Here is a 26,504-nt window from a genome sequence, read left to right as displayed (position 1 = left end):
TAGAGTTCAAGAACCCCGAGGGTCAGGTGGCACGCTGGATCGAACAACTGCAGGAATATGACTTTTCCATCGAGCATCGAAGTGGAAAGTCACATGGAAATGCAGATGCCCTCTCCCGAAGGCCTTGTCCGGATGACTGCAAACACTGTTTAAGACAAGAGGATAAGGACTGCGTGAAGATGTTGAGGACCGACACTGTTAGCGAAGAGTGGAGTGACGCTGTCATGCAAGAAGCACAACAGGAAGATCGTGACATAAAACCCATTTACGACTGGATTAACGGTGGAATGCCCAAACCAAAGTGGTGTGAAGTAGCTCCGATGAGTACAGTGACCAAGAGCTACTGGGCGCAATGGGAAAGTCTGATTATGCACAATGGCGTACTGTGTAGGAAATGGGAGTCAGCGAACGGAAAGGATGCTCACCTTCAAGTGGTCGTACCAAGAAAGAGAGTTAGCGATGTTTTAAGATCCTTTCATGATGGCATTTCCGGCGGGCATCTAGGAGTAAAAAGGACTCTGATGAAGATTCGACAACGCTTTTACTGGATACACTGTCGGGAAGATGTGGAAGACTGGTGTAGGAAGTGTACTAGCTGCTCGTCGGTCAAGGGGCCACATACACGCAGTAGAGGTGCGCTTAAAGTTTATAATGTGTACCACGGGCACCTTGGGAAAGAATTGCTTTGGACGTCGCAGGCCCGTTCCCGATCTCTGACCGCGGAAACAAGTACATCCTTGTGGTCATGGACTATTTCACCAAATGGCCTGAAGTGTTTGCCATTCCAAATCAAGAGGCAGTCACAGTAGCGGAAACTGTAGTGGCTGAAGTATTTTGTCGGTATGGAGTACCTCTTGAGATCCACAGCGATCAGGGAAGAAATTTTGAATCTCTGGTGTTTCAGGAGACTTGCCGAGTCATGGGAATTCATAAAACTCGGACTACGTCCTATCATCCACAGTCAGACGGGATGGTCGAGAGATTCAATCAGACTCTGGAACGACATTTGGCCAAAGTAGTTGACAGCCATCAAAAGATTGGGACAGGCATATTCCACTCTTTTTAATGTCATATCGGACCGCAGTTCACGAAAGCACGGCCGTGACACCTGCGTGTGCTAATTTTGGAAGAGAATTGCGGTTACCTGCGGATCTACTGACAGGACGACCTCCAGATGCACCAAAGACGATTTCAGAATATGCAAGTGAACTGCGAAACGGATTGATGGTGTTCACAATCAGTTCGTGAACACGGACTGCAGGCCAGCGAAAAGATGAAGACCAGATATGACCGAAGTCTAACCAGACGAGATTTGAGGAAGGATCGTTGGTGTGGCTACATAACCCTATGCGAAAAAAAGGGAAGTCCCCGAAATTATCACCGAGTTGGGAAGGGCCGTACAAAGTAGTCACTAGGATCAACGATGTCACATACCGGATACAGCGTAACGCGCGTAGCCCCTGTAAGATTGTTCATGTTGATCGGTTGGCCAAATACCATGGATCTAATGATGCTCGGGACGAGCATGTCTTAGGAGGGGGCAGTGTTACGGCGGTGGGTTAGGTGGAAACTTTGATCGTGCTTTTCGACCCATTGGAGGCGTTTTCAGTAGGCTGGAATACGGTTTCAGGCCGTTTCAGAGGATGCTCTATCACATATTAGTTTATCAAAATTTCACCCAAGTTACCGTTGTTTTCAGGCGCCTGAAACATGTTTTCAGTCCGTTTCAGGCCACCCTCTATCCGATGACGCCATAACCTGAAAACCCGTTTTCAGGCGTTTTCAGGACCCCTTATGGGCCTCTGAAGTACATTTCAGTATATGGCGAAATTTTCCATAGGAGTGAAAGAGATAGCACGATTAGAAAGAGACAGCTATACTGAGAACATTCGAGAAGGTGTGTGACAAGGATAGCCTATATGTGTGAGAGAAACAGACTGATGATCCTGTTTCCGGAATATTCTAGTAACTGTGTGAGAGAGATAGCACATGAAAGAGACAGACACTCTACTCGTTTCCGGAACATTCGAGATGTAGGTATGACGTCCTAGCTGGACTGTTCTCGAACTTTGTGGACCGATTCACCGGGGTATATAAGCGGGTGAGGTTGCGGCGAAGACAGTTTCGAATGCGATACCGAGCGATAAACATCGAAGAGAATCAAAGCGACTTGTAAGTGAGTTTTAGAGTGCGAAATTACTGTGAACTGTTTTAAGTGTTTTGTAAAGTTAAGTAGCAGTGTGAAAATAAATCCTACTCTTATTCATCGGCGTTAAAAGTGCTTTTCAATCACGAACCCACCCACGAACGTAACAATATTTTGTCTAATTTAACACTTTAGCCTGCTTCATCAATAATTTTCAAGAACCCATTAACTCTTTAAAGTTTTTAGGAATACTTTGTTCCCTTAACAATTTTGTAACAAATGAAATACCAAGAAGCTGTTTTATGCAAAAAAAAAAAAAAGTAAAAAAAACATATAAATGTATTTTTTGAATTAACTTTAGCCTGCATGCCACTTTATATTAGAATCAGCCCAACTTTCAAAAGTAACCTCAAGTCAGTTTCAAAGTCTAATAAGCGCTAAACATTCAGTAAGAACTTAGTTGAATGAAAACTCCAATATTTGTAAAATGTCTACGTTAGATATAAGAATTGGTGAGGCTCCTACCCGTGGGGCAAGTGATAGAAGACGTGACCATCGACTTTACATCGATCTTTTGTTTCATTCGCATTGGGTACATCCGAGTTCATAAATTTCTGAGCAAAAAATTTTGATTCAAAAATATCTAAACATGCTTCTAGCCGTTAACAATAGAGTCGTGTTCAGATATTTTTGATTATATTTTTGCTCACAAGTTTATGAACTCTACTGTACTCGGATTGAAAGTTTGGGTACGGAGGTCTACTTGTGGGCTTTGCGGAGAAATAAGATAATTATAATTATTTAGGTTTAGGTTCTTTTATTTGTCCCAAAATAGTAAATGTATATACTAGCTTATTCCATCGAAATCGCTCCCATGGGTTAATAAAAGGTTTACGAGCTCTCTATCCTAAGAAAAAAATCGGAAAATACCTTGTTAGTGCACCTCTATTATTCCCAAAGAATAGGTCTGTTCAAAATTCCAAGTCTTGCTCCTGTTATTTAAGTTTTGTGTTGTTAGTCAGTCAGTCGGCTTTACTCATAACAGGTTTTTTTATTCAAAGATTGAGGATCTTAAAGACTCAAGAGCTATCTTGTCGTGATGTAGCTAGTAGAGGCACTTAAGTAGAAAAGTGGGCAGGGACTTGATCGGCTGGGGCAGAAAAGGGTTTGCGTGGTTTTAATGAGTTGTCTTAACTTCCGACCCCTTGTTTTTTACTTCGTTATTGCACATATCAGAGAGGAAAAGGCAAGTTGGGGTAGTATTTTGATTAGCACCTACTTACTCGTAAGGAGAAAAAGTAGAGTTTTAAAGGGCAAAGCTCTAATACACATTTTTAAGCTTCTGTTGACATTCTTTTGTCTTTATCTATCATTTTGACATTTGTGGTTGTTGTGGTTTAGGATTAGTTAAAGAAGTTTGTTTGTTTAGTGTTATGGTTTTTGGCATTGTAGAGGTAGGTACTTTATGTCGAATAACTTCAATTGCGTTTCCACTGAATGAATGTCAATTTATTCCCTGAATTTGGTCATAATAGGAAGATATATTAATATTTAGAATCTATCATATACAATTTATATTTAATATAATTTATAATTACATGCATCTTTTAGGAAAGTCTTGAACTGTATCTTCGGATCAATGGTGGCGCAGGACAGAAATTTGGCGTGGGCAAGAGATATTTTGCGAGGCCCTATTTTGGCGCACTACACATTAGATGACGGATGTTTAAATGAGCAAAAAAACGAGAGACTTTCGAGGCGCGAGGCCCCTCAGACCGCGAGGCTGTGGGTGGTGGCCAACGTCGCCTACGCCAGCGCCGCCTCTGCTTCAGGGTTGTTCCAAATGAATCCATTTATTGCTGACGGGTACATGATCGTTAGTTGACTTTTGTTGCTACACATTTGTATAAAATATTTTTTTAATGATTTGATCATTAAAAACATATCCTTGCCAAAGACTTGTGAACATTTTAACTTAACGGCACCAAATTGGTATGTTAGTTCGAACGCCTAAAAGGAAATACAGCGCCCTCGTAGAAGCACATGCGTGCAAAATTGAATTTTGCTGCGTCATATTGACTAGGCGCTATCCCGAGTAACGTTAAATCTCACAGTCGAATGCGCAATAAATATCGCAGGATATTTTTTCCTTTTGTATATCACAAAAATAATCACTATAAAATGATGATATACTCGTAGTAGTGACAACAGGAAATAAAACAGTGTACAATATCAGCAGTGTGTGTGTGTGGTGTATTTTTGAGTTGCATAGTGGGTAGGCTTTCCACCAACTGGATTAATTGATCTGGTGAAAGTCATAAATAAGAGCCCAAGAGAAGAGAAGAGAGGAGCTAGTGGTGAAGATAGAGATAAATTTTAGAGCATGCTTGTCTGCAATAGCCTCCTGAGCTCTTTCGTACTTATAAAGAATCAATTGACACTAAGAATAACGGCGAATGTACTTTATAAAGTACTGCAAATTGTTTATTGAATAAAGAATTCAGAATTTTGAAATAATGTCCAAAATAACAAAGCTGGTGAACCTAGAGGCCTAAAATAGCTGAAGGTGGTGGTGATGGTTGTGGTGGATCTTGAGTACTCTACTCACGCAGGATTAGCAAGCAAGATGGTGGTAAAGTTTGGACTCAAGAGGATAGAATTCTCGCATGCTGGCTGGCTACAGAGAAAGAAATGAACACACTTGCGAAGAAATTCAATTCGTGTTGGAGCGATGGTCCAAGTCCTCTCATTCTGAGAATGGGCGTAAAGGTTATAGGCTGAGATGATGATGACGCCTTCTTGGCATAACAAAGCTATACTTGGTCATAGGTCGTAAGCATTTTTTCGTAAAAAGCAAAAGTAGCACATAAAATCCGAGTATTCTATATAGATAAACACTTCCGACCGTCGTCACTTGCACCTCGCTGGTGAGTTCGGAAATGGAATGTTTACTCCCCAACAAGATATTGAATTCTGCGGTATATTTCTAGGTGAACGATTTCATTTTCCGCCCCATTAGCCGTTGCTCATTGCGGTCCAGCAGGCACTTTTGCGATTCTCGGGTAAAAATCTTGCCTTTGACACGGGCCTAATTTTGGGCGGTAGTCGTTAGAAGAAAGGGATACGCCTCGCTTTCTGTTAACGGGTCACGTGGCATGAAAATGTACGTGTATTTTAAGTATTGAAACAATTTGTGATCTTATAAGCGCCCTGCCGCTGTATGTGGCGAAGCCTTTCTTAGCTGGCTCGTTATTTTCAGGGACATACAATTTCATCATCAAATTCAAATTCAAAATTCAAATTAAAATTATTTATTCAGTAAATAGGCCACAATGGGCACTTTTACACGTCATTTTTTAAACTACCAGCGCTTTCGGAAAGACCATCATTGCCAAGAAGAATGCGCCGCAAGAAACTTGGCAGAAAGTCATTCATCATATAAATCCCACCAAGCCTATATAAATCCCACTGCTGGGCAGAAGCCTCGTCTCAGAATCATTGCGGCAGCTGGTTGGGTTACTTAGACTAAACATTTCGGCAAATTTAAAAAGTTGATGTAATGGCAAAGTGTACGTCAAACGGTGACCAAAAGTTCAAACCAATAATTAGGGATAAATCAAAATCAGGGAATAATTTTAAGACACCTTGTATGGTGTAAGCTCTATTCTATGTAATATAATTCCCTTATTCCTTGTAGTAATACCAACTTAAATAATATTACATTCCTGAGATAAATAGTAGTCTCCAAACACCTACAGTATTTTAGGCTTGACTTGCTTGGCCCAGCCATCCATGGCATAGTCGAAATGTACGAATGTAATTGATGTGAGCTTCGGGGCTCGCATTGGGAGAGCAAATCGATAGATTTTGTATAGGTAGAGTCATTCACGATGTCACGTGCCGTGGTTCTTATTACAATGTCATTAATGTCTAATTTTGTCAAAATCACGCGTCTTCGTGGATGGCAATAGGTATATCACATTTACATTAAGTACCTATGTACTTATATTTTCGAAAAGCTGTGAGAGAAACCACAGAATTAGCAATAATATTTTTAGGACGTGAAGTTACAAAAAGAGCTGTGTTTTTGAAATATAGCATACAAGCTGTTGCCCGCGAGTTCGTAAAAAGTATCCTATGTATTAATCCAAATTATAAACTATCTGTACCTTTTTTCATTCAAATTCGTCGAGCGTGATTGAGTAACAAATATTCTTACAAAATTTCTGATTATATACTGAAAAAAAAAGGATCTGCTAACAGTAACAGAAAAAAATGTTGCTTGTAACATAACTTGAGTGACTACAAAACTAAGGCCTACTAGTAGCTAAAAGTTAGGTGATATCTTACAAAACCAGTTTTGCAATATCAACATAATTCTGGTTCCTAATTAGTACATTTTGGCTTAACGTCAATTAACTAAACTAGTTCAGCTCTCGATACATATTCAGCGATACAGCTACGATATGCACATTTATACACAGCTAGAAAGACAAACAGACAGATGTTAACGAAATCAGTGGAAAATTATCTTATTGAGACTCTTGAGTAGGTACTTAAATATCAAGAAGGCAATCAAACTAACAGACATTTAGACGCTGTAAGGTATCTTTGAGATTTCTCCTAAATGATACTCTCAACTCTCAATGCTGTTTTTAAGCTTCAATAAGCTTTTTCTGAGCTTAACTCTCATGCAGTTGAGGCAGACGGACTGGAACCAGCTGATAACACTGCTTTCAATTTGGCTGATAAATATGGTGGATGAAAAGCAAATACGTTTTTCGACTTAATAGTAAAGCTTCACTCATTAAAATTGCGACAAAATAGGTATGCATTAAAACTAATATCATTATCATCATATCAGCCCGTAGGATGTCTATTGTGGAGATATATATAGGCCTCTCCCATAGACCTCCAGTTGCTTCGATTGAAAGCGGCCTACACCGTGAACGAATAAAGTTATCAAAAAGATAAATAATGATTTATGTATCTACGCCCCATGGCACAGTACATATGTAATGTACATACTACATGTTAAACTATTAATATTATGAAGGAAGAATTTCCAAAAATCACCGCAAAACTAAATTTCAAATGTACCTACTGTTAAAAAGTCTTCAGTAACAGCGTCCCGTTGGCACTTTCTGAGCACGTTACTCTGAAAATGGCTTGGCAATTCGAATCACACAGTAAATAGAAACATCCACATTGCACGTATTTTTCCGAACTCTCTCCATTTTCAAATATTACCGAAAAGATGTGTTTCCTTTCATGTGATTCGAGAATAGGCGAATCTACCTCTTTCCTTCCCTTTTACCCACATGATAAGCTTCACAATTCGACTATTTCAATTGTTTATAACTAAAACAGTGTTTAAAACCCCCGATGCAAATAGAGGGTGTTATAAGTTGTCCATGTCCGTCTGTGCCATCGTAGCTCTCAAACGGATGGACCGATTCCGATGCGCTTTTTACAGAAAAGCGAGTTTCAGTTTTATGTTTGATAAAAATCGGTTCAGCCGTTTTGAGTCATTGAACTTAGAGATGACAATGTCGGGGAGTTTCCAAATTCTCTAAGTTGGTAAAGTTATTTAAATGAAGACGATATTTAAAGCGAGCCAGAGTCGACAAAACAGTATTTGTCTGAGAATTGTTTATTTAGTTATGTTACGGTTTGATATATGTTTGGCGACATAAAAGCGCCAAGCGCCCCGTAGTCGCGACAACGGGGCGCCACATCCTTCAGTTAGGTACTAACGACTAAACAAGATCACGTGGGCGTCCAATGCCTAACAAGTAACAGTAATGGTTCCAGTGAAATTAAGGAAAAGCTAAAGGGATAAGACTTCATTTTTTTTTGTTTCTGATCTAAAAACTTAGCTATTACCAGTGGTCCGTCACTCAAACAATAGAGTTCTTCTCTATCGCTAGCGCTAAAACGTTGATTCTATTCTCATCGGAAGTTGTTACTCGAAAATTTACTCTATGACTGCTCACATCTTCGGTGGTGGTGGTGGGCCGGCTAGTGGGTGAACATAGCGTGTCGATTCTGGTATGTATTATGTATTTACTACATATGAAATAATGTTACATGTGCATTCCATGTTTCATTAGCCCTAATGAAAAATTAAGTATTTTTTACTACCAACAACCAAAGGAGAATAGGTACAATTTAGATCTCTAATCAAAGTCTCTTCACAATGTTTCAGCTCGATATCGAAAACCATAGTGAAATAATGAATATCGTTACGATATAATATATAATTAAGTTAAGTTATGTAATATCTATATCTATTTAATTTAACTGAGCTTAAATGTACAGCAGTCCGATGTTTGACAACCGGTTATTTTTACTAGAATAAGTTTAAAATGTATTATCTTTGTTTTGTTTTGCTTAATTACTAACACTATGGATACTCTGTTTGTCCGAAATAAGAACTTGAATTGAATTGAATTGTTTCACATGATCTGTGGATAATGTCGTTGATTGTACATAGAGTAACTTTATTATAAATTACATTGTAAATATTATGTACAATTGTTTATTATCCCTAAAATAAATAATACTTAAATAAACAAAGTTTCTTCATACATGTATTTAAGAGCTTACAAAGCAGCCTAATAACATTTAACTAGACTTCATGCCACGAACGGCACGACGAGATATACAGGCTGATTCGGAAGACATGAGCAGACCAACCCATCCTCCATCATCAACCATCCTCAGTAATTGATAACGGATCGTTCACAATTTCACATTTATTAAGTAAAATCCCACACCTTTAATTGCAAAGTGACCATCATTTTTTAAATACTTCTTGTTTGCAACATTTAAAAAATCAAACACCCGACTGCCTTAAAAACTAAAAGGAAGAAAATAAGTCTAGTGGTCTAGAACTCTGTCAAGTAGCTAAATTAAAGTTCAACAGTCAGAACCTATTACCTACCAACAATTTTTATACTTTTTCATATTTATTTGAAAATGGTAGATTAAATGTTTAGAATGGGTATTTATTAGCTTTCATTTGTACCTATTATGTTACAATACAATTTTTCTTTCATTCCCCCGCCATATTTTTTTTCGCAGACGCCATATTGTCATTCCGACACTTATGATGAATCCAATGATACCTCATAATTATGTTAAAATCCGTCCAGCTGTTAAGGCTGCAGTGAGGACCAAAGAAATTGTCAAAAATACCCACATACATACATACATACGCTCGAAAAACATAACCCTTCTTCGGGCAGTCGGGTAAAAAGATAACGTTAATCTCACTAACACTGCTACGATATAGTAGCCTTTATTAACTGATTCCGGTAGGGTTAGTCTAGCTCACTTCTCCCTAATCACCCTGTATATGAGTAGAAATGGTATGTAACATTATCTTCATGGCTGAATTATTCCTGCAGATACTTGCACTACCCAACGGGGTCAAGGCTGAAGTTTTATTATTCAGAAGCTCACGAGCTTTTAAGAGCTCGGAGGAAATTGCATTGTGCCAGGAAAATTGGTTCAAAACAGCTGTTATCGTCAAGCTCTCAGCTTTAGACTAGTCGTTGGTGAAGTTGTATTTTTAATTGATAAAGTAAAGACCCCAGAACTGTTAAAAAGAATAGAACAGCCACCTGGAACTACGCGCCTATTCGATTAAACTAATAATATATATATCAGAATATCAATATTAAAAATACAATAAATTGCTTGACGCCTTATATTTATAACAAGAGTGAGAGGGACAGTACTACGAACTTCGATTTTCGAATTTTCGTAGTAGCCCCTCCTTGCTGCCCAGAAGCGTTAATTCGCTCACTAGTCAATTCCTGTCCCTTGTCTTGTAGAATTCACTCAACAAGAACCACTAAAATAGTAAATAATTGTGNCACAGGGTTGTCAAAAATAAGTTTTTGCTGACAAAATTTTAAGCTTTTTGCTAACAGTACTTTTTTTTTCTAGTATTTTAACGAGGCTGTAGTACACCAAATGTGACTATGTCAGCCTCATGGGGAGCCATGTTATATATCACCACACTAACAAATTTTACGCTCCCTTGCAGTACTTCATTATTGTATTGTCATTAAACTCACGACCTACAACCTCGCAATCTAAGGTGCCTCGCGCCTCGAAAGTTTTTTTTATTTCTTTGGTCATTTAAAAAACATCATCTAGGTAATTGTAATGTGTGATGTGCCATATACAGGGTGGAAAGTTGAGATAGGGCAGCAATACTGGGTTAAAGACACTAACTTTAGTTAAAATGCTCAGTTTTTACTTGTCTACATACTGTTTAATTTTCATTAAGCATAAAGGATTCATATTCGTAAAAACAACATACAAAAGTTTCACTTTGCAAATTAGTACCGTACAAACTGTACGGAAAAAGAAATTTGTTTGGGTTTACTACCTAATTTTAGTAATAGATGTTTGTTTTATGGTGCGAACTTGAATTATTGAACACTGTCCCTGTTTTGTTCTTAATTCCTCTTCATCCCGGACATGTCCAGCACATACCAACAATTTTGCTTTTGCTGAACGGTTTATGGTTGAAATTTGGTATTGAGTGAACTCACAAAACCGGTCTTCAAAATGATACCTACTCATTTTGATCTGCAAAATGATATTTAATTTATTACTAGCAATACAAGAACAATTATATAGTTCACTATCATTTGAAGAAACCAGCTTTATCTTTTTGTTTTACAGTAAAAGTACAACTAAACATGAAGTAAACAAGCCCTTACATAACCGAAATAAATCACACCGTTTGAATAAATTTTACCTCATTCAACTTTAATCTAACTAAAATGAATTCACAACCCTTTGTTCTCCCCAAATCACAGTAATTTTGTATTATAAATTAATACATGATATAGGTTTGATTTTTGTCACAATGTTGCGATGAAATTTCAAAACGTCAAGCCTCAGAGCCAGCAAAGTTGCGGACGATAGGTGGCATCGATGTCGTGCACAGAGCCAATACACATACAGTACATTTATTTGTTTTCTCATATCCTGCAAAACTTTTCCAACTACTTCTATCCAACCGATTCTTCAATTAAATGTCTTTACTTAAGTCGGGCGATAGTCAGCGATACTAGCCCTAGACTAGAGGGAGACGCCGATAGCCAGAGGTATTTTCTACAAACAATATAAGAAAAGTCCCTCGATTTTAAAATTATTTGGTAATCGTTCCTAAATAACAGAGTTCTGAGGTAAAAAACATATAAAAAAACAAATTGTTTACATACCATAAGTATATTTTAAAGGGTTTTCATCAATAGATAGAACAACAGTTCAAGAGGTAGGTTTACCTAACTAGCAACGCATCTCGGGCTCAGATTCCGCGCAGATGTAGTTTTTTTGGGGAAAGGGGTGAAAATATTAATTTTCTTTATTGTTCGCCTCTTTTTTCAATTTTACGGGGTCGGTAGTTGTCTAAAATTTTAGGAAAAATAAGAATACTAAAAGAAAAACTATTTATTTATTTACAAAACTATTTTTCTTTTATTAACATAAATATCTTACATATTAATATTTACACTTAACGCCTACTTTATTATAAATTCAATTTGAATTAACATTATTTAGCTTTCACTTTGTACTTCCAAAGTAAACAGAGGTAAAGGCTGTTTCTTTTGAAAAGTCTTTCCTCAAAACTAATTTTTCTTTAGGCCACCATTTAATACATCTTGTGCAAAGATATCTGAATAACAGGTATAGGATGAACGTTGTCATTATAGTTAGGGCTATACTAAGGGCGATTACATCTAGGAGAAGCTGTTGGGAGAGCGGCAGGTCGAGCGCCGGCGACCGAATGTGCCTGGCGCCCTTGTGTCTCAACACGTACTCTATCCAATACACGCTTGTGTCGAGCGGGGATAAAGGCCTGTCTAAAAATATATCTCTCAGCTTTAAAGCATTTTCTTTGTACCTGTAACAAAAAGCTTGTGTTAATATATTTATGTAAATTATCTCGAGGTTAGAATAAAATAAGTTTTTTGTAAAATTTCATTTTAAATACAAGTTTTTTTTGCTGACTGTACTTTTTGTTGACTGTGTTTGTATTGTCACCCACTACTACATGTGCATACCATATTTCAAGTCGATGCATTAACTGTTGAAGAGTTCCGTCCTGTGGAGACGATCCTGGCCGGATTACCAAGATGTCACTACCAGATTATTGTATATACATAAGTATACCAAATTTCAAGTCAATCCAACTAATCGAAGTTGGTCAAATTTAACTTGCAAGATTTGATTACAAACAGACAGACAGACAACGGGACAGATGAAACTAAATAAAAGCTTGTAAAAAGTAGAAATCTTTTGAAGTGTCATGCACGTCATCCATCGGTTATGACTCATCAGTCTATCTGTAAAGTCATTATTTGAATTGTTGTAAACAGGAGAATTACAAGAAAAAAATATTTTATATTCAAGCAATAAATTCTGGTTCAAGATAAGGAGCTGGACGACGCTTCTAGGTAGAGTCATACGCGTGCCCAGCGATAACTTGTTGTTTGCTGCAGTTCATGGGTGGAGTTCAAAAATGTGGACCATGTTAACTGGTAGCTAACCACTGAGTGGAAAAAATTCCATTGTGAATTTACAATTGCATTTTTTACACTATAGCCTTTTTATACTAGTGCCTGGGTGACCGAGCTTTGCTCGGGCCTAAACTCGATAACAATTGTTTTCCCAGAGATACCACCAAGACCAAGTTAGATCGATTTTAATCCCTGAAAACCCCTACATACAAAATTTCATCGAAATCGTTGGAGCCGTTTTCTAGATCCCCAAAATATATTTATATATATGCAACAATTGCTCGTTTAAAGTTATAATAAAATTGACCAAATTTTTCCCCTTATGAGCTAGTTTGGTTGAGCACAATTAAACATATTTGGGGAAAAAATATTTTGGGAATAGCTGTGGTGACATTTTATTATTATCATTGACTTCACTAGAAACTGACTGTATCGACACACATCACAGTTTATACATTCCGTAGCATAGAGAAACGACGGGGTTGAGTAGTAGTAGGCGTGCTACACGGGCGAATTCAAAACAGTTCTAACGTATGGTTTTAGCAAAACCCAAAAAACTTGCGGATACGTCACATCACACTAACACGCCAATGGCACGTTAACACATGGGACCCTACTCTGAAATTCGTCATCTGTGCAGTGCAAGAAACGTGTACTTACTTTGGATTACTAAGCAAGTCAGCGAGCGCTACCCGCCAGCTATCGTAGTCGAAATGTTTGAGCGAAACGAGGCGCGCCACGCCGCGGTCGCTCATGGCGCGCCCGTTCAGCGCCTGGTCTGCGTATAGCGGTACCGTCAGCATGGGCACAGCGCAAGCCACCGCCTCCTGCGTACCGAGGAGACCGCCGTGGGATATGAACAGCTTCACGTTTGAGTGACCTGTTTCACCAAAAAAAAATAAACAATCATTTAGACTAACACTTGGCGTATTGGATTCACGTCTGTGTTTAAACGAAATAGCCCTCCAGTTTCGCTACTTTTAGGCTGATTCTTTCACTGGATTCCTTATCGTCTCGAAGTGGTCTAGAATAATTGTAACGTCAAAATTTATGATAAAACAAAGTATCGAACAACTCACACAAAGTTTTGTACTGTGGAATCCAGTCCATCGTGTACACGTTATCCGGCACGTGAGATTCCTAGCAAGCATCCTTCGGTCCATTTGACAAGAACAGTTTGAGGCAACTCCGATATAATTTGGAATATCTGCGCAAGAGTTTCATTTGGTATTGTTTCTATTCGCGACATGGAGCCGAAGCTCCAATAGATGACCCTTCATCGGAAGCATCAAGGAGCATTTTCAGTTCCTGAAAACCAAATTGAAATTGGCTGCTTTATTTATACTATTTATTTTGTTTTTTTTTTCATGTTTTTCTAAATTCGGACCTTCTACTGCTATATAGAAATAAGAAGGGGAACACAACTTTCGCAACTTGAGCGGTTATTTGCGTAAATACTCACTCTTAATCAAACAATTTTTTTAGAAACCTTGAAGTGGTTTAATAGACCTGTACGACATGTTGATTTTTGCTGATTTTTCGTACCTCAAAAAGAAAGGTTCCATAATATATGGTGTGTCTGCCTAAAATATTTATTTTTATTATTTAGCACCCAAACTAAATAGCGGCCATAACAAGACACTAGGTATACTCCAAATATCATCAATTTACGTCTTGTAGTTTTGAGTAAAAGGCCTCTGACACACGGCCGGACGGACAGGACGAAACTATAAGGGTTCCGTTTTTGTCACTTTACTACGACGGAACTCTAAAAATTTTCATATATGTACTATGGCCTGCAAAAGTCGATGGACAATTCCAAACATAATCGTCTGACGCGAGAAACAGCGCCATCTATGTGTTTGAAGTGTATTAGCGGTATTTACTTATTTACTACTTAGTTAGTTTATTAATATCTCACTAGATGGCGCTGGCGCTGACCTTAAAAAAATATTTTATACTCATGTTAGAAATTTTATATTTCGCTGCCGTAGTAACTAAATTATGTCCCTGCCTGGGTGGGACACCGTGGGATGATACCGCGAATCGCGTAACGACATTCTGTCTCTTTCGTACTTATCGTAAGAGAAGGAGAATATTATTATTCGCATTACTATCGTTTCTTGTTCAATTCTTTGGTGTGTGTGAAGTCCCAATCCACACTGGGCCCGCGTGGGAACTACGGCCAAGCCCTCTCATTCTGAGAGGAGGCCTGTGACCAGCAGTGGGACGTGTATCTATAGGCTGGGAGGCTGATGATAATGAAATTCTTTATTTATGATGACCCATGTTGCGAATGAGTGTCAACTTTAGTAATCTCCAAATCTAGCAGTAAATTTACAAAAACACAAACTCAATATTATCGCCTGGTGGGATTTGAACTTGTGACATACGAACGAAGAACGAAGTTCATAACCACTTGACCATATTACTGTTATCATAAGCGATGAAAATCGGATCTATATCGGGTCGTCTTAAAATTAATCGGTAAGTCATGCGTGTTTAACGAAACTTAAAGAGGGTAGACTGAAGATCTTCAAACTACCAGGCTAAGTTTTTATTACAAAGATTTTGCTACTTGTTCAGCTGCTTGCAACATCGTTTGATCGTCTCTTTCAAGTTGAATCTGCTGATTATCGTAATTATTCTTTAAAATGAGTTCTCATCGCAATATTGAGATGGTTAAAAGTTGTGAAATTATTAATTTATATGAAGAAGGAAAAATATGTCGGAAATTTCTAGAGAAATGTTAATGTGAGTTTTTTTTGGTTACGTTCATCCTACCAACTTCTTCATTAAAATGATATCTACGTTATATTATTTTATGTTTATTTATATTGTTACAGATAAAAACAGTTATATTGTGCAAGACTGGTTTAATCAACACAAAATAATGTTAAAGTCGTTCCTTGGCCTGCCAGATCACCGGATTTAAATCCCATTGAAAAATTATGAGTTGTTATAACCATGTCCAACGTTGGGATAACAAAAATAAGCGAACTCCGGAACATTAGAAGCCCACTGTGTAAATATAAGGACAGTATTCGCGGCTCTAATATGTGTGAAAATCTAGTTGCATCGATGCGATTCTTTTTGCAAGCAGTTATCGACAATCATGGTGGTTACAACAGTTATTAAAATAAAATTGATAGTTACGTGTAGACCGGGTTATATACTCAAACAATTATGTTATAATAAAATATATAAGGTGCGGATATTTTCAGGGTATGTAATTAATAACCTAATAATTAATTATACACATAAATTATTTAAGTATTGTGTGGTAATATTTTTTGCTTCATACAAAAATACCATTCCGTTCAAAAAATTCATCCTCGCATTAACATTAAATTAACTGTATTTTTTTTAATTTAATTTAATTGAAACCAATTAACGACGATGCAAATAATCGATCCTTAAAATATCCGCATCTGATTTCCTAGCACACTGTATTATATGAACCAAAATATTTATCTTTATTTGTGATCCTGTAGGTATCACTTGTTATGAAAAGTAATTATTTGATTATTATGAACAAAACTTTTAATTATACCTTGATAGTTTTGTTTTCTTATGTGATAAAGTGTGAAAGTTCAATATATGACTGTAATCTTATTATAACTGTCAGTAACACACTACAGTGGATCTACGCCATCAATTATTGATAAGTAAATGTTTTAAAACTGGAAACTTCAATTATTATAGTTTATAACGCGTACGAGTCTTATGATAACCGGTCTCAGGTATAATTTACTTTCAAATACTATTTTTTTTATTGTGGTTCAGCTTCAATCCTCTTTCCAGAATCGGAAATGAATACTTAAGCTAATACCTCAATAAAATGTTAAAATACAACTTTTGATCAGGTGCTAATAAAATAACTGAAAACCTCACACGACACACAGAAAATATTTTTTCATTTTATTTTAAGTTAGTTGTTGAAACATCCCTAAAACATTTAATTGGCGTATGAATTCGTAATATTTAGACTGGACACAATAAAAAAAGGATTTAAAACTCTAAACTACCTGATTTAAAACATAGTGTAATCGATTCTACTCTGTATTCTGCGCAAACTACTTTCTGGTTTTCAGTTATTTAATTAATATATTTAGTATATAATAACTGCGTCAATATTTAATGAATAGAAAATATTGTTTTAGGAATAAAATTTTATGTTTAAAACTTCAAAACGTGTATTATTTCTGTTGCAACGTTATCCTTTTTTCAGTTTTTTTTATTTCCATATCAGTTATCTACAAAATTAAAATAGAAACTTATAAATAAAAAATAAGAACAAAAAACAATTCTGATATGTAGGATACGAACTTATGATCATTTACGAGTTTATCTAAGCAGCCGACCAACTCAGCTATCGGCACATTGCTGTTACGGGGATAAAATATCGATCATATCAAATAACTGTTTAACAGCGCCATCTAGTTCATTTCTTGTGAACACCTAACAAAATCGTCACTCTCGTTTCAACGATTATTAGAACGTAAGGTGTCCATCCACTTATGCAGGCATTGTACAGTCAGTACTTTGTCGTTTTACAACCACGTTTAACGCCATACAAGATTGACTAATGTGTTAATGTGACAGAGTAAAAAAGTAACCAGCTACTTTTGATGCTGACTGTACATATTTGAACATGCAGACCGTATGTCTATCAATGAAAAGTAGGGCGCTGTCCGTTTGTTTTGTTAGAAAACTGAAATATTAGATAATGGGTAATTTGGCAACAGTTGGCCTGCTATCGGGCATATCAGATAGGTCTTAGGTCCTGGGTCGCCGCGATAGGCGGTCTTACTATTGCATTCTAATTTGGGTTAATAGTGCTATGTCGCATCGAACTATGAGTAGTAACAAGTAGATGCAGCGTATGAAATATCAAAATTAACGCTCTAATGTAAACTTAAATCTAGTTAATATTTATTTCGAAATTATTAAGTATGCGTAACAAAGTTACAGTATGTATGCATGTGATACATATAATTATCGCTTGATGTATAATAAATTATTGAATAACAATGCAGTTAGAGCCACGTTTCTCAAGTTCAGGGTCAAGATGAAGGTTACTTACTTCTCTTCAGCTAACATCTATTGATAACTATTACTATCCCATACATAATTTTATTCTGTTGTGAGCATATTTATTATCGAGAGAACAGCATAGCAAATGGGTAACGAAATGAGGTCCCTCGACGACACATCGTTACCTATTACCTATATTCCGCAAAGATTATCAACACTTTTGCTGTTACTAAGTATTAGACAATAATTTCATTACTAAATATTACAGCTATACTCAACATGATGTTGATTTTAATGAATTTATAAAAAATTATCTAGTAGTCACATCTACATTTCCAAGTCAATCTGACCACTGCACTGGATGTGGTACTATAGACTTGTAAGATTCGTAATTACTAATTAACTTGTTATTTATTAATTTACTACATCTGAACATTGAAAGTTACATACTAGAGATTCTAATCAAATAAAGAGCAAAATCGAATGTTCTTGATTTACAATTGCAATTGTGTGAATCTGAAAGAGGTGACCCAGTGACTTGTAAGTGATATGCATTATATTAATTGAGTTTAAGTCTTTGAAGAGATAAGGCTATCAAACGTTTCATAACGTTCTATTCATTTTCTCTGTGGTACGTAATTTTCAAGGGTTAGATAAGTCCTTTTGCTTACACTCGACTGTACCACCCCCATTACTACAGAACCCTAAACAGCGTGTGGGCCGACACGCATTTAGCCGGTTTTTTTTTTGACAGTTCCTATGTCAGAAAAAAGCTACTGAGCTGTTTCTCATTTTTGTGCGTGTAAAGTCTTTAATGCTTTAAACCGTACAAATGAACTTTAGAGTAGAAAAGGTATTTATTGGCTTGAAGTTTTTTTTTTAGCCTGTTAAAGTGTCCCACTGCTGGGCAAAGGCCTCCCCTTCTTTCCGCGGCTTGAAGTTAATAAATCCAAGATATTCTGACTCCTTTGATTAGTTTACTTACTTTTGACAGTTTTTGCGAGTCGTCTAGATGCAGTCCTCCAACTTCCACTAAAGCAGGCACAAGCGGACGCACTTCATTAATGCTGAAATGGCTGTTTGACAGCACCAGGCTATAGTTTTGCGCCAACTCATCTAATTGTGGACTAGAGCCAAAGAGGCGGTCTGCTATCACCTATAACCAAGCTCGGATTCAAAACAAATCCTTAGCAAACAGTACAGATATATCATAAATAATACAGAGTTTCGCGCATTTGCTTACCTGCGATGGAATTTGAGATTTTTGTTTGTACAACATCTTTGCCCAAGCAACTGATACAGTGTTTATAAATCTTTCCCAGAAGTTCATACGTTGTCCGTAGCCCATCATATAAGCTGGAATGTACGAGGTCGCTTCCGGGTTCCCGATTTGGTCGTTCACCCATGGCAGGGGCACGCTCGAGAGAAGTCCCACTACAGGCGCCTGAAACTTTTGTCCAAGCGGCAGAAAACATTCACTGCCGAATATTTCAACGATAACCAAGTCGAATGTAACTGTTGAATTGAGGAGAGCCGTTACTGCTGGTAATCGGGATACAATTTCGCAAGTTTGCACACACTCCTCGATTATTTGTTCTAAGTTGTGTATGAACTCTGGCTTGAACGACTGGTATTCTCTTGTTAGATTGTTGGCAATTTCTGGTATCGTTCCCGCCAAACTAATTTCTTCAACGTTTGGAGGTGGATTTTTCTATAACAAAAAAATCGATAAGTAAACGAACAATGTCACGATATTTTAAGTTAATGATGTAAATATTTTGAATGACTGCGCCTTTTGTCCGCGCAGGTTTAGACGCGACGGTAGTTTGGTGCGTGCCGGCCGATAAAACCGGCAGACACGAGAGGTTAAGGGGCATGCGTTTGTAGGCTCTTGGCGTGCCGGGCCTACTAATATGAAAAATCGATGTGTATGACATACAAATACTTCACTAACTGAGTCATCAACGCCCCCTGACATTTGTCCCCAGAAAAAATGTGAAAATTTCCGTAGTTACTCTTTCTGATGCAGACAAGGAATAAGAACGATTTTTGAAAATTTGCCCTCTAAGGAGGTTAAAAGGGGAGGTTACTGTGGAAAACTTTGTATTACAAGTTGTAAGTTGTTGTTTGTTTATATTGCAATACATTTTGTATGAAATTTAATAAAGTTAAATTGAACTCTCACAGGGCGACGTCTGTATGGCAACTTTAACGTTTTAGATTAAAAATGAAAAAATTTCAGCGATTTTGTTAAACAAACCCTCGTGAAATAAATATGAGGTGAGAGTATGTTGATGCTGAAGTAATTTCATTATCTATACTAAGAAGCTTACGAGATATAAATATAAGAGAAGTCGTTTTTCGTCTCAACTTTTGACTGTAACGCATGAAGTCGCGAGAAACATCTAGTACTTATACTAAAACTGTACCAATTTTTTTGCTGTGAAACCCTGGCACGATAACAGTTCTCAGACGATTTTCGAGATAGCACCAATGAATAATTAAACAAGTGAATAAGCGTAATACTTTTATTTGTTTCGATGACGAGATTTTTAAACAACAACACGATAAATGTAACGTAACCAATGACCGCGCGTCCTTGCCATTGACCAGAGAGTTTTCAAGTTCCGTTTAATAACGTATATCAGAATTTTGGACATCACGCTTCGATGTCGTGCGATTTTATTAGGCATGCTTAGAGAGTCCGGGTCCGGAGGGCATTGTCTCCCATGCTTAAAATATGGATAACATCTTAATGAGCGTAGTTCTAATTTGTTATACTATCGACACTGTTTACAAAAAGGTCGTCAACTACGTACCACCCATATTACCTATGTAGGAACGTTCGCGATTGGACGATGGGATACATAGGTATAGCTTTTTTTTATAAAATGTTCCCGTATGATTATTTTTCTCTTTATTTCGTTGAGCAGACCTGCTAATAAAATATCAAATAATATTTAAAAATGTTGATTTGACGCCTTACTTTGGCGGATTTATTTAATTTCCTAAGGGGATGAAAATAATTGAGATTAATTTTATTGCTTATTGGTTCAAAAATTTACATTGATGGTAATTTAGGTACCCACCCGCAACTGGCATAAATTATCCAAACAAACAAGATAAAGCCTTTTACTCTTTAAAATGATGTTTAACACCGGCGCGTTAAACTATAGGTAGCAGTCGATTAGATAACTTTCTCACACTTCTTTCAATGCGCTCTGACTTTGTTATTGTGAAATTGTACTCCTTATCTATGCCCTCAGACTCACCGTAGATTTGAATAGATTTCAAAAGCACAATACATATACACACCACTTTAACAATACTGGCGGTGGCCTGGTACGTCTAAAACTTTAATAAATTATTGATACGTTGAGAAGCTATGCTAACGGCTATTCTATTAGCTTAGAACATTTTTTTTTTGCGATTTGCATTTTTAGCATGAAATGCTATTGATAGGTCACATCCGCTTAAATTTCCTGTAACCGCTAGTCACGCCACTGTGTCAGTGGGGCTACTACGAAATTTGAAAATCGAAGTTCGTTTAATTTGTAATGTATGAAGAACTTTTGCATGTCGTTCACCGACTGAATACTGTACTGCTGTACCTTAACACCCTGTACTATGTTTATAAGTATTCTAGCAAATAAAATAATTCCATTCTATTCTATTCTATTCTAATTTTGCACTTTAGTTAACTACAGCAGTACTCTTATTGCTACGAAGTCTGACGGCTACGCTAATTTGTATTAGGCATTATGGTAAATTATACTCGGTATTTGGACAGGACATTGCAAATTGCTAGTTAGATAAATATACCTACCGTAGTAATCGTTAGTGGTGGTCCCTACCTAAGTTGGTAAGTTTTGTCGAAATAAGAGAATAGTTTAACAATAATGGTAACTTAAATTAAATTCATAACCTTACTCATTAGAATTTTTCAACTAGGTATATGTAAAATTACAATATTCCATTATTTTGTAATAGTCCATCTGGCTGTGGTAGATATCTAGCTACAAAGATTTAATGTTATAATAAATATTAAAAGTACCTTTTTATTTTTGCATTCAAAATTGATTTCGAAAATGTGTCTCTGAATGAGGGATTTAAGTCTTAATAAGACTTAGCCTCAGCCGCGTTTGACATTTTCGGCGAAAGTACTGCTTTTTACTTTTTATCGATAATATCAATATTATCGCAATTTTACTTTATCAATGCTGTTAAATTATCTAAATTAAATAACCCTTAATAATGCCTATATAATATTACTAAATACGTAAATATTAAACATTGAAGTAAAGCGATATAAACGTACCTACTTCGTATGTAATATGTAACGCTCGAACTTTTTCCATCATCGAACTCTGAATAGAATTTGGGCACAGAGAAGTTGGAATCAATGTTACATGCAAGACAATTATTATAAATTGTTTTATTTAATAAAAAAAATAAAAGAAAGGAATCCATTCCATTTTTTATTTTAATAAACCAACTTATTAAATACTGAACAAGTGAATGAAACGCGTCATTTTACCCGAAATGTTAATTTATATCAATCCGATTAATTTATATGAATTTTGGCATACTTAGATGTAGTATATGAGCCAGAGAGTGACATAGCCATAGGCTACTTTTTATCCCGGAAAAATGCACAGTTCCCGAGGGAACAGCGCACGATAATCGAATTCCACGCGGACGAAGCCGCGAGCAAAAGCTAGCCTGGTAAATGTTCACCGGCCGGGGCACACATTCGCCCGAGAACAAACATTCGGATTATATCATCCAAGACCCGTTTATTTACTTTTAAACTTTTTAATTTCATACATTGCTGTTTCAATTATAATGTATTAGATTTGCCTTCTTTTATTAATTTTGTATAATATAAAACACGATTTTTTTGAAAATAGAGCATCAAGTAATTTTATGCTGCCAATTCCAGCCTAAATGCAAACTTTATAAGCATGAGAGATGAAAATGTATTTTTGAAATTATTTTGAAGTTTGTAAAAACGTTTTTTTTTTTCAATACTTACATGACTCTAGTGGGCTGTTTTTTATTAATTTAAGATAAATATTCTTAATTGAGCCTAAGTTGCCTGTAAGTTGCTTGTTCGTTTCTGAAATTGCATAATGTTAATGCACAAAAATGGAGCGACGACCTGGTTAAGATCGCGGGATCGCGGTGGATGCGGAAAGCACAAGACCGGTCTGAGTGGAGAGCCTTGGGGGAGGCATACTTATGTCCAGCAGTGGACGTCTTTCGGCTGACATGATGATGAAGAGCACAAATTTTTTTTTTTTTTTAGATCGACAGATATATCGTAATTATTAAATGCGTTTAAAACATTTCGTTTATTTATTGATAACTCCTGCCGATAAAAGTGTAAGCACTATGAAATTTTTCTTTTTTTGGGATGGCTTATTTATTATTATTACTGTTATGGATGTTACTATTTTAGTTCCCTAGTAGTAGGACCAATATAGCAGTTCACCACATGGAATCTAATTTGAAATTATGTTTAGCAAAGAAAAAACAGCTAGATACTTTTTAAAATTATTAATTTAACTATAGACGGGACACAAGAACTTTCTTCCTCTCTACGAATTCTAATCAATTATCATAATTACAGTCACCAGCAATAATACCGATTAGATCAAAACACTTAAAAAATCTGCTACGCTCTATCAAATATAAGAATATAAGGATAAACCTAAGATAAGGATTTAAGGGACATTGTACTTAGCACTTTTTATTGTCGTTTACCTTTTTGTATTTCATTTTTTTTGTACAATAAAGAGCCTCTACTGCTCTATGCCTGTACAGGTGTGATTGTGCCGAAATGAACTCAAATTATCTTCTAATTTGGGACAAATTATTTTAACATTTACTTCTATCACCTACAATTAAATTTGTATTTTCGTTTGTTCAATCCAATTCAAGATTTTCCCAACAGTAGTTGGTTCAAAAATACCGAAATACTTACCATAGGAAAGTGCGTTATGACCGTGAGCTGATGTTCGCGTTGGGCAAGGGCCTCGATGATGCGGCCGTACATAGCGTAGTGGCTGCGAGTGTTAGTGGGCAGCACGGCCAGCAGCCGCGCCGCCTGGCAACCCGCCGCGCACAGGACTACCCACAGCAGCAGCGCCCGCATCTCTCTGCCGCCAGCTTCGGTGTGGCCAGCCACTTAGCCGCTGCTCGACTCCCGCCCCCGATAATCAATGACGTCACTATGCCCTCTGATTGCCGACGCCCGTGCCACGCGCCCTGTTTACCACTCGCGACCACCCATCATGAAAACCTTCATTCTTAGTGTTGTAGTACCCTATCTATTCGGTTGGCGCTTTATTAAGTTAAATTTCTCCGTGACCACCCGACGCGCTTTCGTTGGCTACGCTACGCTAATGACAGGGCTATTCGAGCGTTAGTCTTGTTATCGTTGTAAACATTTCTCGAGTACTCGTATGAACTGGAGGTGACCGCCGTGTTTTTACATTCTCCGGTCCACGTACACTGTGCGTGGGAGTGCGATCTTGAGGATTCGTTTTATGCCAAATTTTACGAACAAACAATACTTATGGTACGTGCTGACTAACTGTGTCTTCGGAATGTGCATCTTTCTTCGTAGTTTCAGTAACAATAAAAGTTCATTGGACGATCAAACTGGTGATGCTTTGTGAACAGAATTTCATCAGCCATATCGCTTATCCTGTAACACAGCTGGTGAAATTACTGGCTTGAAATATTCTTCATTTAGCTCTATTGGCTGGCAACGCATCTGCAATTCTTTGGGACTGCCTGTGTCCATGGTTGGCCATGCTTAGGTACTTACCATCAGGTGATACATTTGTTCGGTTGCTCTATTTTATAAAAAAAATGGATTGCACAATTAATTAAAATCATCTTTATTTTCTTTGTATCTTTCCTATGGATTGTTAAGACTTGTGTGATAAAATATTTTATTTTTCCTCTTTCGGGACTGTTAGGTACATGTTACAAGTAAATTTCGTGCAACTATTTTAAACCACCACTGCTGCTTGCATTTCTGTTCTACCTTTCTTACTCTTGTTCTACCTGTATTACCTTTTACGAGTATATGGATTTTTTAGTGATTGACACCCATATTTTCCGTTTTATTTTGGAACATAATTTTGAGTGTTTAGTGATTACAGATACAAATGTTTGCTCTTGTCCGAAAATATGCTAATTGTTTGAAATATTTTAATTTTATTTTAATTATATGTCACTGTGACACTGATACTACACTTGTCTGTCACCAATCCCACCACATCGTAAATAATAATGGTGTTCTAGTCATACGCCCCAATAAAGCTCACTGGTCTCCCCACCCTTAACATTGGAAATGTCTATTTCGTCGTGATGTATATTAACTAATATTAAGTCATCTTGTTACTCGATTCGTTCATGTACCGAAAAGCTTGGTATAAGGCTAAAGAAAGTGAATGGGATGCAATGACGGAATCAAGGTGCGCGGAAGCGAGATAGAGAAGCAATTGACTTGAGTATCAAGTTTCAACCGAAAAATAGTAATGCTCAAGCCTTTATGTCACGCAAATCTGTGCGAAATTATGTTTTTTTTTCGAAACATTTGCATCTTTGGGATTTTAATCTATCGACCAATGTTGTTAATAATCTTTATTATCTACCTATTGGTCTTCTTACTTAATGTAGATTTTGGGTGTTTTATTTTTATTTTGCAAACTAAAATGTGACATGGAAAAACCGTTATTTCTTTTAATTTAAAGGGTTTTGTAATCAAACAGGTACTTACCCTTATAGTTCCGTCATGTATGTCTGTTCATTATTTTATCCCCTCTTCACGTAACGAAAAGTAGGTAGGTACCTAATAAGAAAAATTACACCAGAGTAATGTATTAGGTAAGTACTTATCTTTTTTTTTCAAACCAGAGCCCTAGTAACAATTTATTGGTTACCAATTGACTGTTTCCTGCCAATTATTTTTTATTATATTATTATCGGCTCATTAAATTGACAATACGGATTTCTACTGGAGAAGACATACCTACGTTAACAATATGCTGACCCCAGCAAGGGTCACCAGTCCTCTGATAGTGTGTGTTTCTATCTCTAGTTGCCGACTTTTGTTACCCGATGCTGATTAAAATTATTCTATGAAGTAAATAGGTATGCACAAACATTTTAACTTAAACCACTTTCGTGAGTACCATTTTCTATAGGTACTTACTGGCGGTTTTATTTTTTAATATAAGTATGCACAAAAAAACAGACTCCAGATATTTTCTGTTTGTACAACTAAATCTAGATTTTAATAGTAATAGAGTTAAAGGCTCACATACCAAACTCAAGGGACAGAATCAATTTCTCAACGTGAACGATAACGCCCCTTGTAAATAGATAGATAGAAGAACTTAGAACAATAGAAGACTTAGGGGGCAAGTAGTAGTAGTAGAAATCTCTGAAAAAACTAAAATATACTACAAGGAATTTATGCGTTTGAGGTAAAGAACTAACAAATTAATTAAGATGGACATAATAGGTACCTAGAAAAAAAGGTGGTGGTAGACTATGTTGAGAACCTTTGCTCTAGCATACAGAGATGTGCGAGTTGCGGAAAATTTCCAAAAAGTTATAAAAGTACTCGGAAATTTCTGGAAATTTTGACCTGACTGATGGCCTGACTGGAAATTTTCAATCCCCATACAACAAAATTGTGAGAAGTATCCGAAATTTTCCTATATATGAAAAATCCCGCAATTTAATAAAGTTTC

The 26,504-nt window shown here is 36.7% G+C and overlaps 1 protein-coding gene and 1 pseudogene across 1 annotated transcript in view; one reads left to right on the top strand and one right to left on the bottom strand.

The window, feature by feature from the left end:
• The window catches only part of Naa40 (N-alpha-acetyltransferase 40), a 54,152-nt gene that overhangs the window by 23,425 nt on the left and 4,223 nt on the right, over nt 1-26,504 (top strand). The gene's annotated exons all lie outside the window — the stretch shown is intronic.
• On the bottom strand, nt 11,614-24,510 carry LOC141432744 (UDP-glucosyltransferase 2-like; annotated as a pseudogene).

This window comes from Choristoneura fumiferana, chromosome 11 (genome assembly GCF_025370935.1).
Source record: "Choristoneura fumiferana chromosome 11, NRCan_CFum_1, whole genome shotgun sequence".
NCBI lineage: Eukaryota > Metazoa > Arthropoda > Insecta > Lepidoptera > Tortricidae > Choristoneura > Choristoneura fumiferana.
This window is presented reverse-complemented; position numbering and strand designations above follow the sequence as displayed.